The sequence below is a fragment of the Belonocnema kinseyi genome, chromosome 10, assembly GCF_010883055.1.
Source record: "Belonocnema kinseyi isolate 2016_QV_RU_SX_M_011 chromosome 10, B_treatae_v1, whole genome shotgun sequence".
NCBI lineage: Eukaryota > Metazoa > Arthropoda > Insecta > Hymenoptera > Cynipidae > Belonocnema > Belonocnema kinseyi.
The window spans coordinates 43,743,281-43,759,065 of NC_046666.1; the positions used below are offsets into that span (position 1 = coordinate 43,743,281).

General features: G+C 25.0%; 1 protein-coding gene across 1 annotated transcript in view; it reads left to right on the top strand.

Moving 5' to 3' along the window:
- Positions 1 to 15,785, top strand: part of LOC117181481 (protein windpipe-like) — a 96,190-nt gene that overhangs the window by 57,572 nt on the left and 22,833 nt on the right. The gene's annotated exons all lie outside the window — the stretch shown is intronic.

Below are 15,785 nucleotides of genomic sequence, written 5' to 3' on the forward strand. Positions count from 1 at the left end.
CCCAATGTTGGGCCAATATTAGCCCAGGAATGGCAGTCAGGGAAATTTAGGAAAATTCAGAGATTTTCTATAATAGGCACTTCAAGTAACTTTAAAATTGTTTTTTAATTAAAGAAACGTATTTCAAACCAAAAAAAAAATATACCGAAAAAGGTTGTTTTTAACCAGATACATGCATTTTTAATCGAATCTTGAATTTTAAAGCCCTTTAAACTAACAGTTAAATTTTCAACCAAAGAAATGAATTTAAAAACAAAAAAAGTAAATTGATTACCTATAGAAGGTTAATATTCTACTAGAAAATACAAAGATTCAAGAAAATACATACATTTTAGAACAAATAGCTGAATTTTCGAGTAGAGAAGATAAATGTTAATCCAAACATGAAATAGTTAAATTTTCAGTTAAAAAAGATTCATTTTCAATAAAAAGGCGATTTTTTAACAAAATATTTTAATTGGTAAGCAAATAAATTATTTTTAACCCTAAATAATTAATCCTCAACCAGAAAAATGAATTTTTTACCTAATAGTTGAGCTTTAAAAAAATGTCAAGGAAATACATGATTTTTCAACAAAAAATTGAATTTTTATAAAAAAGATAAATTTTCTACCAAAAAGGAAATAGTTAAATTTTCAGTTAAGAAAATTGATTTAAACTTTATTCAACTAATTTTAAATGAGCAAAATAGTCTGCTAATTTTAAAGAATTTGTAAGAAAAGGAAAAAAATAGTGTCATTCATATTAAATTTACTGAAATTTTTTCGCTAAAATAAAAAAACTTTTGTAAATCATATACAACTTTTTCAAATGATCTTTGATTTTCTGAAAAATATATAAAATATTTTTGGAAATAAACAGAATTTTTTCTAAAGGAAGGATAGTTAGTGCGCACCTAATGTGCGCAATGCTCTATTTTAGTTTCTTAAAATCCGTTAAAATTTCTTAAAATCCTTTGAAATATTTGCAAATATTTGGGAATCTTATGAAATATCTTAAAATCTTCGAAATCCTATTAAAATTTGATATATAAATAAATGTTGAACGCCTGTTATTCCTAAAAAATGTAGATTTTTCAGATCTTAAACAAAAAATGTAGAAGCTTTTCAAGAATTGTAAAAAACTTCAAAAAATAAAAATTATTTTCTTAAGATTCCTACGAAAATTGTAAACGATTTTTTAATTTGAAAAATTAATTTTAAGAGAATTTTCAAAGTGATTTCTAAAATTAATCTCTAACATCTTAAGTAAATCTGTTTAATTTTGCAGGATTTTGAACAAAATTTTCTAAAAAATTCGAATAATTTAAAAAGACCTTTACAAGTTTTAAAAAACTTAAAAATTTAAACACAGGCAAAACAAAATGTAAATTTTGCAAGATCTTGAAATAAAATTTCGAAGCTTTTTAAAGATTTTAAAACTATTTAAAATTTAAATAATTTAACTTCTAACTTAAGAATTGTTCAGTTTATAAAAAAAATTGTAATCGTTCAATTTTTAATGTTTCTAGATTAAAATAGTTTTAAATGATTTGAAGCTCAGTTTGTACTTCAAATGGGAAAATGTTTAGCCTTCGAGTTAGAATTTTTACTTTCATTGCACATGAAAAACGTTTTTCAACCGGGAAACCCCGGGAAATAACCAGGAATTTTTTCTTTAATTAAAACGACTAGACTGTCGTTCTAAAATTTCAAAAATCATTCTTACGTATTTAATGAACGCTCTTAAACATAAAATTTAGTTTGTTGAGTTGGTTATACAATTTGGTATAATTAAAAACAATGTACAAAAATAATTTTTTGCAATATGAAACAAGCGTTAGATTAGTTGGCCTAGGATGAACTTTTTGTATTCGGATTAATAATTTCTCCGCAAGGCTAAGTTATCGATATCAATCTAGCTAAACCAGTTTTTTTATTTGCAAGGCTTGGGATCTAGTGTTCAGATATCGTTTTCTCTTCTCGAATTTCCCACCCACTTGTGGAATGACATCTTCATTTACAATGTTTTTTACACGCAGAAAGTTATTTAAAAAATTTGGTTACTGTTAAAAGAGATCACTTTCTTAAAATAGGACACATAACATTTGTCGTATTCTTTGATCCAATTAAATATTTTATTCCGTTTTTTTTTACTTTCTTATATGAATAATTTTAGGTTTGAAGTTTAATAATTCAAATAAATTATTATTCTCATTGGAATTGAAAATAAATTCGATTAAATAATCTTTTTTAAACCGTTGAAACATCAATTTTTATGTAATTTTTTCAGTACAAGGTTTTAATCTGAATTGTTTACATTATTTTGTTTGAAAAATTATACGATATGGAAGAGTTGGCTTTTTTATCTTAAATTTTTAAATTTTTTTATTGTGAATGATTTATTTTGAAGATCTGATGTCTAATCTTCTTAAATTTCGCAATTCTTCGAATTTGAATGATTTTGCACGATCTTTATTTTCTCTTATTTCAAAATGTTTTAGGTGACTATCAATATCAACATGTTATTGTCTAATTTTTTAATCAAATCTGAAAATTAATTTTCACTTCAATAATCATTTCAATTATTATTTGTATTATATGTTATTAGTTTTGCACATTGGATTGAAATGATTAAATTATAAAAATCTTGATGCACAATTTAAAAATTATTTTTCTTTAGAATCCGTATTTAAGAATGAATCCATTTTTTAAATAAATTTGGAATCGTCTATTTTTTAATGATTTAAGTTTAAATTGATTCATTTTTACAGCTCCCCGTTAAAAAAATCATATATTTCTCAAATTTTTTAGAATACTACTTTAAAAATTCTGAATATTGAAAATTCTTCGATTTTGAGTAGTGAAGATGGCACTGATTTTTTGACAGAAATTACATTTTTTAGTAGAAAAATCTATAAAATTCGATATCATAATATTTATCATTCTTAAAATTTCTATAATTTCAATTTAATATTTATAGTCTAAATTACAGAATTCTAAAACCATTTAAATTTTGAGGTCTTACAACTCAAATTTTTCTTTTCGAAAGCTTAATTTTTACAATATTTGGTTTAAAATGTCTTAATTTTTGATAGATTAAGATTCAAATATTAAGCATATCAGGACAAAGCTATTAAATATTTAAAAATTATCAAATGCAAGCCTTGATAATCAGTTTTATATTGAATATGTTTAAAAATTATACATTGCAAGCCTTGATAATCAGTTTTATATATAATAAATTTAGATTCAATAATTCTAGTTTTAAATATTCTAAATAGTTCGGTTTCAATTTTAGTCAGTTTTAAAATAAATAATTTTAGATTTAAATATTTTTAATCGTTTGATTGCAATTTTAAACGTACAAAGTTGTCTGTTTTTTTTTAATTCTCCCAAATCGAAGTCTATCAAATTGAAAGACTTGATAGCTGCACAATTTTCAGTTTCAATGGATTCGTAATTAAACAATTTTGAATTAAATGCCCCTCAAATAAATTTAAAACAATGAAAATGAAGGCAATCATTTCACAATTTAAAGCCTTACAAATAAAAGTATTTTATATTTTAGATTGGAAGGACAAATTAAAAAAAAAAATCAATTGAAAGACTTGAAATTGTACACCTTCAGACGTTGAAATAACATATAGCAATCTCATTTTGTATTCAATTTTCAATTTTGTATTTAATGTCTTAAAACTATTTCGATTTTTAGAGAAGATTAAAAAAATTGAATCATTTAAAATTGAAAAATATGAGAATTGAAGATTTTAAGAATGAATAATAATTATATAAAATTGTCAATTTTTATACGATTTCGGAAACTCTTTTTTGGAAAATTTATAATTGAAGATTTGTCCATTTTGAACGACGGATTTATTTTTTTTTCTTATAAAAACTTCGAGTTGAAAATTATTCAAATAAAAAAAATTCAATGATAAATGATTGAATTTTGAACGGTTTTAATTAGAAATGATACAGTTTAAATTCCTTTGAATTTTTAATGTGAAATATTTAAATTCTTGAAAATTTAAGCTGAAAGCAATTTATTCACAGATTTTTAAACTCAAAATAAAATTTGGGAAACATTAAATGCATTGATTTTTCTTCTGGTCATTAAAACGAATTGCAAAAATTGCCGAATAATAATATTCCCGGCAGTTTACAATATTACCGATTTTTAAAACTCATCACAGAAAATTACCGAATTATAAAATATACGAACTAGAAAATTACCGAATTTAAACAATTTAATTTTTTCCATAAATATTATTTATTTATCAAAAATACAGTAAGCAAATATTTTGATACAAAAATTATTTTTAATGTTTAATGTTTTTAAAATGATTGTTATTTCAAATTCAAACAATAATTTTAGGTACTTTAAAGCTCACTAACAATTTCTTTTTAGTAAAATATTTGATTATTGTATTTTTAATAAATAAATACAATGTGTCTCGTCGTCCCGAACTTCGGGATGACTATAGTAAAATGTTATTCATAAGCTTGGATAGTCCGTCACCTTTTCCAACTTCTGAAATTTTCCGGGACGATTATACTCAGCCAAATAAATAATATTTATGAAAAATGTTAAATTGTTTAAATTCGGGATTTTTCCAGTTTGGATATTTTTTAATTTCGGCAATTTCCTGTCGGAAATTTCCATATTCCGCTATATTATAAGCTGTCGGGAATTTTATTATTCGGGAATTTTTCAAAACCGTAATATTTTCACTGTTCAGGAATTTTCTAATTCGGTAACTCTATTATTCAGGGATTTCATTATTCGGGAGTTTTAAAATTCGACAGTTTTATTATTCAGGAATTTTAGCTTGTTGCGAATATTATTTTTCTGGATTTTTCAGTCAGCCCGAAAGAAAAATATTCTAATCATTGTTTCGTAAAAAATATATCCTTAAAATAATTGTTCTTGTATAATTATCGGTTCGAAACTTTCTTATTTCATTTTTATTTTTAAAAAATTAAAAGATTTTCATGTCATAATTAGAAATTATTTATGTGAAAGTATTATTTTTTTAAAAGCAAACTGTAGTAGAAATGCAAAATTATCAAAAAAATTGAAAAATAAAAGTAAAAATAATACAAAGTAAAATAATGCTTGAATTACTATTTGAACTTTTTTTTTTTACAACGAGATATATTTAAGGAAAAAAACTTCACCATTGTAAAAGGGAACGACTGAAAAGTCTCAAAAAATGAAACTTTCTATAATTTCAAATTTTCGATTAGGAAAATTCACAAATAATTAAATTTCCTAATAATAAAATTCCCGGTTTAAAAAATTCCTAAATAATAACATTTCCGAATAGTTTATAATATTACCGAATTTGGTAAATTCTTATAGAAATTTTCCGAATTTTGAAATACACGAATTATAAAATTTCCGAATTTAAACAATCGCAATTTTTTCATAAATATAATTTATTTATCAAAAATACAGTATTAAAATATTTCAATTAAAACAATTATTTTAAATGTTTGAAGTTTCCAAAATTATTGTTACTTCAAACTCAAACAATAATTTTAGAAACTTTAAACCTTCAAACTAATGCTGTTTATCAAAATATTTGATTATTGTACTTTTAATAATCGGTTCGTCCTGAAATTCGGGACGACTATAGTCAAATATTTGTCAAAGCTTGGCAAATTCGGGATTATTCCATTCAATTTCGAAAATCTACTAATTTTGCGGGTTGACTAAACGCGGCTAAGTAAATGATATTTAAAAAAATTAATTGGTTAAATTCGGGAATTTTCCAGCCCAGATATTTTACAATTTCAACAATTTTCGGTCGAGAATTTTCCAATTCGGTAATATTATTAACCAACGGGAATTTTCCTAAGTAGTCATATTTAACTGTCCTGGAATTTCTTAATTTGGGAACTTTATTATTCGGGAATTTCATCAGTCAGAAATTTTCCAATTCGGTAATTTTACATTACTGGGAATTTTCTTTTTCGAGATTTTTCAGTCGTCCCGGTAACAGAATACAAATTTGTCCATAAAAAAAAACATTATAGTTAAAGAATTTCAGCCCACTTTTCGATTTTTATTGACATCGCCGCCCCATCCTAAATGTAACCGTTTCTTTTCTTTGCTTCACTTTGCCAATGCCAGTTATCTTTTTTGTTCTCGTACATTCCTTCTGCTGACGGTTTTGGTAGATCTCAATAACTCGAAGATACTCGATAATTGGAAGTAATTTGTTTGTGAGATACTTTTATTTGGTATGGACTTACGATGCAACATTTTCCTCTTCAATTTTTTTATTTTCTTTGGAACACTCCATTTTTTCTAAAGCGGATGTTTAAGCGGTTACTTCAAAGTCGATTGACTGGGCGTGACTTGAGCCTTTTTGGTCACCTCGCGTGTAGGAATACGGTATTTGAATTTCTTTATGAAATTGTGGCTTTGGACGCGGAAGTGAAGTTCAGAGTTACGCCGTTATAAGAAACAACAATGAGATTCGTTGAGGTTTTAAAATCGGTATTTATGAGGTTTAGTTAACGAATGGCTTGGCCTTTCAATTGAATGCGAGTGATCTTCGAGTCTGATTTCAATTACAGTAATTATTATGAAATTCCTGTCCCGATGATTTCACGATTTGAATTTTATAACCTTTCGAGTTCGTAACCTTGATTGGTTAGGGACCGGGCATAAATTACGTAATTTTTTTACGTAAACAAATTGATAATAAAAAAATAAAAAAATAAATCTAAATCCCTTTGTTAGAGTCTGTAAATAATGATAATGTGATGCAATTTGATATTGAGTATTTTAACAAAGGAAATATTTTTATTTTAAATATAAAAAACCTTTTAAATTGAACAAAAAAAAGACGAATTATTATTTTAAAAAAAGTAAAATTTAAGACATTTTAATTAGATTAAAATCCGAATTAAAAATCCTATTTAACTTGCAATAATCAAATTGATTCAAACTCCTGTTAAAAAAAACAAGAATCCAACGACCAAATTTGGACCACAACGAACAAAAACAAAACAAACAAAAAACTCCTATTGTAATCTGAAGAAATGCAAAAAAAATGTATTTCCGGTCAAAAATAAAAAAAGGAAAGAAAAACATGAAGGCAGCCGACCACATCCCCTACCTTTTTCTTTCTTTCGTCTTGCTTATTTTTATTAAAATTAAATTACAATATAATAATATTCAAAATAAAAATAAAACAAAATAAAGTTGCATTAGCAACGTTTCGGCACTCGTACAAATAAAAAACCAAAGCCAACATAAATAAAAATATCAAGGCAAGAGTATTTTTCTTGCCTTGATAAGGGTTCTGTACGAGTACCGAAACGTTGGTGATGCAATTTTTATTTTTTTTATTTTTATTTTGAATCTTATTATATTGTATAATGCATTTTTGAAAAAAGATATTATTTTAGAAAATTACCTACATTATCAACCAACTAGTTGATTTTTTTAACTAAAAAAGATTCATGTTTTAATAAAATATAGAATTTTAAAATTTTCTTTAGAAAAATTTAATGAGTATTTAGAAAAATTATTTTTAACAAAATATAACAATTTTCAGCTACATAGTTAAATTTTTAATCGTTAAGATTAACTTTTTACAAAAAAAACTGATTTAAGCAAATTCATAATTTTTCAATTAAATACATCAATTTTTAAATTAAAAAAAATTATTTTCTACCGAAAATAGTATAGTTAAATTTTCAGTTGAAAACATCAATTTTTTGAAAAATTATATTCTAATTTCATATGTAGTACAGTTAAATTCAATCAAAAAGACGAGCTTTCTACAAAACAGTGAGATTTTTATTTCAAAAGTTCAGTGTGCAAACAAAATAATGATTTTTTAACAAAATACATACATTTCCTATTAAATAGTTGAATTTTCTACGGAAAATAGTATATTTAAATTTTTAATTTGAAAAATTAATTTTTAACCAAAAAGATGAATTTTTAACTAAAAAAAATGTAAATTTTAAACTTAGAGCAGTTAAATTAAAAAAAGACAAGCTTTCTGAAGAACAATTGAATTTCAGCAAAAAAGTTGATTTTTTAAACTAAAAAAGATCAATTTTTAACCAAACATAAAATTGTTAAATTTTCAGTTGAAAAATTAATTACGAAAAATAATCAAAGATACAATCCTTATAAAAATGCGACAATTTTCAACTAAACAGTTAAATTTCAAACCGGTAAGATTAATTTTGTACAAAAAAAATAGTAATAAGAAAATTCGTAAAGATCCAATTAAATAGTTGAATTTTCAACTATGGAATTTTTAATGGTTTAAATATGTTTTAATGGCTTTTAAAATATTTCAAAGAAATTTCAATATTTTATAATATTTCAAGGAATTTTTAATAGTTTTTAATAATTGGAAGGTATTCCAAAGTTTTCTAAAGATTTTAGGGTATCTTTAAAACATCCAAGGAATATTCAAGAAGTTTAAACAGTTTCATAAGATCAGAAAGATTTTAGGGTATTTTAAGAGATTCTAATGTATTTCTAAGAGATTTAATAGTTTTCAATGAATTTCTAAGAATTCGAAACATTTTAAGGAATTGGAAAAAAATTGTATGGTGTTTTAAAAAATTTCCCAGAATTTTAGAAGATATAGAACAATTTTACAGGACCTCTGAATTTACTAAAATTTTACTGAAATCAGTGGATTTTTAAAAATAAATTTGAATTTTTTCATAGTCTTATAAATCGAATTCTTTTGAATTAAAAAAAAACATTAGTCACATCATTAATGCTCATTAGTAAATTTTACTCATATTTTCAATTAGAAAATGGTTACTTTTGGTCACTTTTTTACTTTCCTTAATTAAATTTGCTTTCCCAGAGATTAAGAATACAAAAACTTATAAATTTAAATAAAAAATTTTGTTATTCGTCTTATAGATTATTTTATATTAAAAATATTACAAGATTAGGATTTTCGTCTTTAAATATTAATGGTCAGGCAAAATAAAAAATAGGAATGTTGCATAAAATGAGTTCGAAAATTTTTTAGATACTGGAAGCAATGAATAACTTTACGGAGAAAAGAAATTTTGTGTGTTTCGAATTCTCACAAAAAAAATCATTTTTACTTTAAGTTTATTTGTTTGCATTCAAACAAATGTGACGTCACTAAGATTTACTGCTGTGGACCAATAAGACTGCTTGAGCCGCCATGCTGATTGTTGAACCTAATCTAAAAATTCCTAAAGAAGAGAAATCTAAAATCTGAAAATAAAAGCCGAATCAAGCGGAATTATCAATAAAAGCAACGAATGGAAGTCAAAATCTGTGTATTTTCTAAAAATTTAAGTTTATAATCGATAATTGTTTTGTGGCTGGATGTGATTCCAGAGAGGGAAAATGTCCAAACGTATATAAAATGTTTGAAATTGTAATACTTCTCCCTTTTTTATTTGTAAATAATATTAATGATTATTTAATAATAATGTATGAAAGCATAAAGACACTATGACAAACAATTTTTATTTAAAAATCTAAAATCAGATAGTTTAAGCAATCTAAATTTTCCCGCGAAGCATGACGTCACTGAGACATAGCCAATCGAGGCTTTTGGCGGTAAACGCCGTAAGCAAGATCAATATTCAAACTTGATTTATAAAAAAAAGTTTCTGGGCCAATAAAAATTGTTTCCTTTATAGGATCTGCTAATGAGCTACTAAATATTCAAAATATCTTCTCATCTCATTTCTTGCAACATCCCCATTAATCAAGAAAAAATCATGGAAAATAGTGTATGATTTATTAAGTTCCGAATGAAGATTTCGGTTAATTTAAAATTCTTCTAGAAATTAATGTAATCACTTAAGAAGTAATTACTCTAGACAAATTGACGTCTTCATCTCTTCTCCGAAAAAGGTGAGAGGAGCACTTTCTACTTCCGGTTGGCAATGACATTAAGATGCTGATCACATTGGATGTCTCATTAGAGCTTGAACACGTGATAAACTGGACCAAGAGTTGCAGATGCCGTTATGCGAGAACCACTAAAAAGTCTTCTTTGACCAAATTCGTCATGCACGTCTGCACTCGCTTCGTCATTTTTGGATTGCCTTGTAACTTCTCTAATCCGCTCCGACGGATATGTCTCGGTACTCGATTGACTTGTCGATAGAATGCGGAAAGTACTTTATCTCCTTGTAATTCTATATGTGTATCTCGCTTCCACTACATTACCGTTTTAATCGAAGGAAAGAGAAATTCGTAAATAAAATACATCTTTTCTCCACCACGTTTCACATCCTTATTCTATCCCTTTCGAAAAGAGATCTAGAATCATGATTATCACTGAAATATCAACTTTTTTTATCAGTTTATGTTCCGAGGAAAATTTACTACTGACCAACTCTTTCATTTCGGACCATAAAAGTAATTTTGCGTCCGGGAATTAAAAGAAAAAAAATGGCATATTGATCAATAGAATATCAATTCTACGGACCATTTAAAATTCCTATGGGGGTTTCTCTGTTTCTTCGGATTAAATTTTCTTGTTTTTCCAGTCAACTTGAACTTGCTTATTTATAAATTCACTGCCGTCAAGAAGAAATTGACCCAATTAAATTTATATCTTTAGTATGAGTCCCGGTTTTGAATAAGACTACTTTTATAGTGAAAATATTTCGGACTATTTTTTAAATGAAATTCCCCTATTTATTACAAAAAATTAAATACTCGGTTACAATTTTTTTTCTGAAAAATCAAAATATACATTTTTTTATTGATAACTATATTTTTACAGTAAAAATAATATTAACAAATTGTTGCTTTTGAAAGAAAAGAAATATTTTCGGGTGGTTACTTAGTAAAACATTTTGTGTAAATAGTTTGTTTATGATAAAAAAATTCAAACATTTCACATAGGAAGTTACTAGAAGTCTGTGAGCATAAAAATCAAATTATTATGATGAATTTTTATTATTCAAATAATATTTATGTTTACAAGTTTTTAAGAACTTTATTTGGGTAATTTAAAAAAAAATTTTAAATATAAACAATATATTCGCAGAAAATGTTTTACCAAGTCACAACACAGGAAATTACGTCGGTAAAAACGTTAGAAACGGCATACTACATAATTTTTGACGTAGTTTCCTACGTCATTTCTGACATAGTTTTCTGATGATTATTATTATGATCACGGGTTTCAAGGAACTTTTTTGAGATATTAAAGGCCCTTAATTCGATAAAAAAAAATTTCTGTTTTAAATCTCGACGCTATAACTTACGTCTGAAACACGTTATTTCCTTACTTTATGAAAAAAATGAACATCGAAAACTACGTTGCTTACTATCCCAACTTCCGGCGTAGCTAAGGACGGTGGATCTGATGTCGTTTCCGAAGTAGCGTCTCACGTAATTTCCAATGGTGTTTCCCACGTAATTTATCACGTATTTTTCTGATAATTATAGTTTCAGGTTTTTAGAAACTTTTTTGTAACATTAAAATACTTTTTTTTTACATAAAAAACAACAATCTCTACTAAATTGTTGTTTTAATTTACAACGTCATGACTTAAGTCTGAAATCACCTCGGAGACTACGACCTGTACTACTTCCTTTACCATCACCAATTTTCGACATACTTTACGACGTCGGAAGTCTACTTCGTTTTGGACGTAATTTAAAGCGTCGTTTCTGATGCTGTATCCGCCGTAGTTTAAAATTAAGCAATATTGCTCTGATAATCATTTTAATCTTTCTTTAAAAATTAACAAATTAAAGTTTTTGAAAATTTAACAAAGATCAATTTCGACATTAGAACTTGAACTACTTCAAACCAAAAATAATTGTAAATCCAAGTTTTTCAATTCCAAATGTTGCATCCAAAATTGATCAAATCAATGCATTCAAATTTCAAAATTTTTGATTTGGAAGTCATTAACAATAAGCAAACATAAACTGCATTAGTTTCAAAATATGAAAATTTTAAATTTTAGCATTAAGAATTCAATAACTTGAAATTTTCTACACGCTAAAAATTACAAAAATGTTCATTTCGAGATTTTATATATTGAAAATTTTGATGTTGCAGACCCTTAAACTTTGAAAATTTTAATTAAATAGTGTTCAGTATAAAAATAAATACAAACATATATTTATTTCTAAATTTTTAAATGGAACAATGTCCAATTTTATTTTTCAAATTAATGGTGTTAAAATTGATTAGTCTCCAAATTAACAGTTTAGAATTTTCTTAATTGTACACAAGTATAAATTAGAAAAATGAAACAGTTTCAAACTTCATGCATTTAAAACTGAAAATTTTTTAAACTCGATTCCTGAAAGTTTTTAAATTTAGAAAATTCGAATGTTCCAAGATATAAAAATAATTTTTAATTTAAATATTATAATTTTTATTATCAGGGCTTAGATTTGATTTTTTTTATCATTGAAATCGTTTGAAAAAATCGGATCTAGTTAAATTTAAAAATTTTTCACACATTTCTAGGATTAAATTCAGAAAAGAGATTAAAACTTTTAAAAGTAGGTTACTATTGACTGAAGCTTAACACCTTCAGCTCACTGATAATTGGCAAATCCGCGAAGTAAAGTAAAGAAAATCCGTAATTTTGTAAAGCTTGGAAAAAATCGTTGAAGGTTGAAACCAATGTGAAAATGAAAGATTTCTCTATTTTTAGTCAAAACTGTTTTAACCACATTTTGAAAGTTCTAATAATTTTAATTATTTTCTATATTTCCAGACTTCAGAGTGTAAAAATTCCGCCTAAAATGGCCCTTAATTAAAAAAGGCCTACATTTTTTGTATATAGTTTTCGGGAGGGGGGGGGGGGGGGGGGGGGGGGGGTGGTGGTAGTTTTAGTTTAGTTCCAGTTTTGTAGTTTTAATTTTATTCAGTTTAGCTTTAGCTTTTCTTAGTTTTAGTTTAGTTTTATTCAGACTTAGTCCCCTAAGTGACTAAGGCTTAGCACCTTTAGTTAAATCATAATTGGTAAAACCGCGAATTAAGATTTTTTAATGTTTAAAAAAATAATTGAAGGTTCAAACCAATTTAAAAATGTACAAATTCTTAATCTCTAATCAAACCCGTTTTTTATACAAAAAATACAAATTTTGTCTGAAAAATTCTATAAACAAATAAATAAAATTTAATAAAAAAAATTGTGTTAAAAGATTGCTTTAAAACCGCTTACTTATTAATTCTTTTACAAATGTTATTATTTTTAATTAAAAACAATTCACAGCAGGTTGCACTATCCACTGTAGGGAGGTTTCCGCTTAAAAATGATTTTAAATTTTTAGTATGATTCAAAAGATCTCGTATACCGATTGTGAGAACCTTTTCAATTCGTTTTGAAATATCTTCGAAGATTTTCAAATTTCAATATGAATTCCACAGTATTTGTCATCGTAGGATTTTCTACCTGTCAGCTAATCCGGATCATTCCTAGGTGATGGGAGTATTAAAAAAATGTATAATCCAAATAGCAAACGACTTTACAATCCATGAATGAAATATTCCCCACGTGTGTTGGTATGCAGGTAAAATTAGATCAGGCAAGTGCGGTACTATTTGTAGTTTCAAAAGTATTTTTTTTGTTGTAATTTTTCATTTCAGTCAGGACCCATATTGACCTTGAAATTTATTATAATATTGTAACGAATATTTAGTTCTGGTTTGACCATTAGGCAAAGTCCAATATCTACAGGCGTAGTGGGCGCCCCAGAGTGGGGCGAATTAAAAAAAAGAGATTTACAATAATTTTCAGATGGTAACTCAGTTTTTCAATTTGAGGGACAAAACAATTTTTATTAAAAAATAAAAAATTTGGATAACCATTTATCTCTTAGTTTATTTGTTTTTAAGGTTATATAAATATATTTTTTTTCAAAAATTCTTAAGAAAATTCAAGATTTATAAAGATTTTAAACATTTTAAATCATAATTTCAACAAAGATATTAATTTTAAACGAAATAGTTGAATGCATACTTGTAAAAATTTTAAGAAAAAAATATTTGAATTATTAATCAAAATTTGGTTGAACTTAACCAAAACAGACGAATTTTCAACAAAATAGTTCAGTCCTCAACCAACAAATATTAAATTTGAACCAGTTGTATTTTTAACTAAAATTACGAACAAAAGCAGATTGATTTTCAACTAATAAAATTAATTATCATAAAAACTGTAAAAGTGGATATTTTCTAAAGAAATATTTTATTTTTTAAACAAAACAGTTGACTTCATCCAAAAGAGATGAAATTTTAACAAAGAAAGTTTAATCCTCTTATCTAAAAACATAAATTTTCAACGAAAAATTTAATTTTAAAGCAAATAGTTTAATATTCAACCAAATAGATGATCTTATGCTTAAGAAGACTAATTTTTTTTTAAAGACCAATTTTTTTTCAAAAAGTTTAATTTATACATCTCAAAATGTGAAGTTTCAAGAAAAAAGTTATTTTTTAACCAAATTGTTGAATTATTAATCAAGCAGTTGAAGCTTCAACCAAATAGATGAATTTTCGACGAAGAAAATTAATTTTTTATGAAACGGCGAATTTTCAACAAAAAAGTTTGATTTTTACACCGGAAAATATAAAATTTCAAAAAAAGGTTATTTTCATAAAAATAGTTCATTTTTGACCAAATAGATGAATTTCGTACAAAGAAAAATGATTTTTTTTTATAAAAAGACGAATTTTTAACAACAAAATTTAATTCATACACCTGAAAATATTAATTTATAACACAAAAGTTCATTTTAAACCAAATAGTCGAATATTCAACCAGATTGTAAATGCATTTTCTATGAAGAAGGTTAATTTTTTATACATATAATATTTTCTAGAAAAAAAAATAACAAAAAAAAAAACAAAATTTTAACCAAAAGTAGATTAAATTTTTACCAAAATAGATAAGTTTTCAAATATCTTTGAAATTAACTTAAAATATTTTTAAAGCTTAGAAATTTTTTTTCATGAAGTAGTTGCCTGAAAATCTTGAACCTTTAAAAAATCTTGAATCAAAAAATGTCTTTTCTACTTATCTTTTAAATTTTTTAAAAAGCTTAGAATTTTTTTCAAAATCTTCAAAAATCCATGTTTTTGTTTAATTTTTCGAATTCTGTTGAAGTTCTTAGTTGTTCTTTTAATCCTTGCAAAACTTTGAAATTTTGTAAATAGCGTTTAAAATGATTCTAATTGCTTATAAGATTGTTTTAAAATTCTGCGTAATAAAAAAAAAGCTGTTTTAAAATCTTGAAGATTTATTTTTTTAATTTAAATATTTGTTAGACTGTTTCAAAATCTTTTTAAACATTATCTTGAAATTAATTTATTTCAATGAAAAATCATTTAAAATTTGCCACGAGTCCTAAGAATTTTCTTTTATTATCTTAAAATATTTTTGAATCTTTCAAAAGTTTCAACCGATTTCTTTTAAATCTTTCAAAGTATACAGTTTTTAAAAAAAATATTTTCAAATTTTTAATCATTTTTTGATTATTTTCAAAACTTCTTTATCTTTTATTAAAATGATTAGTCTTTTTCAATTTTTTTGGTATAATCTTGTTAAATTTAAAAAATCGCAATAAGATATTTCTTAAAGTCCTTAGCATCATTTGAAATTTTGACAATAATTTAAAAAGAAATGTTATTCTGCTGAAGACTTTTAAAAATATTCAAAAGTTTTTTTTCGAAATCTGCAAAATTGTACAATTTCTTTCAAATATTTCGAAATATTCTCAAAACTTCTAAATATCATTTAAAATAACTTAAAGTTGAATAAAAAAGGTTTGAAGGGGGGGGG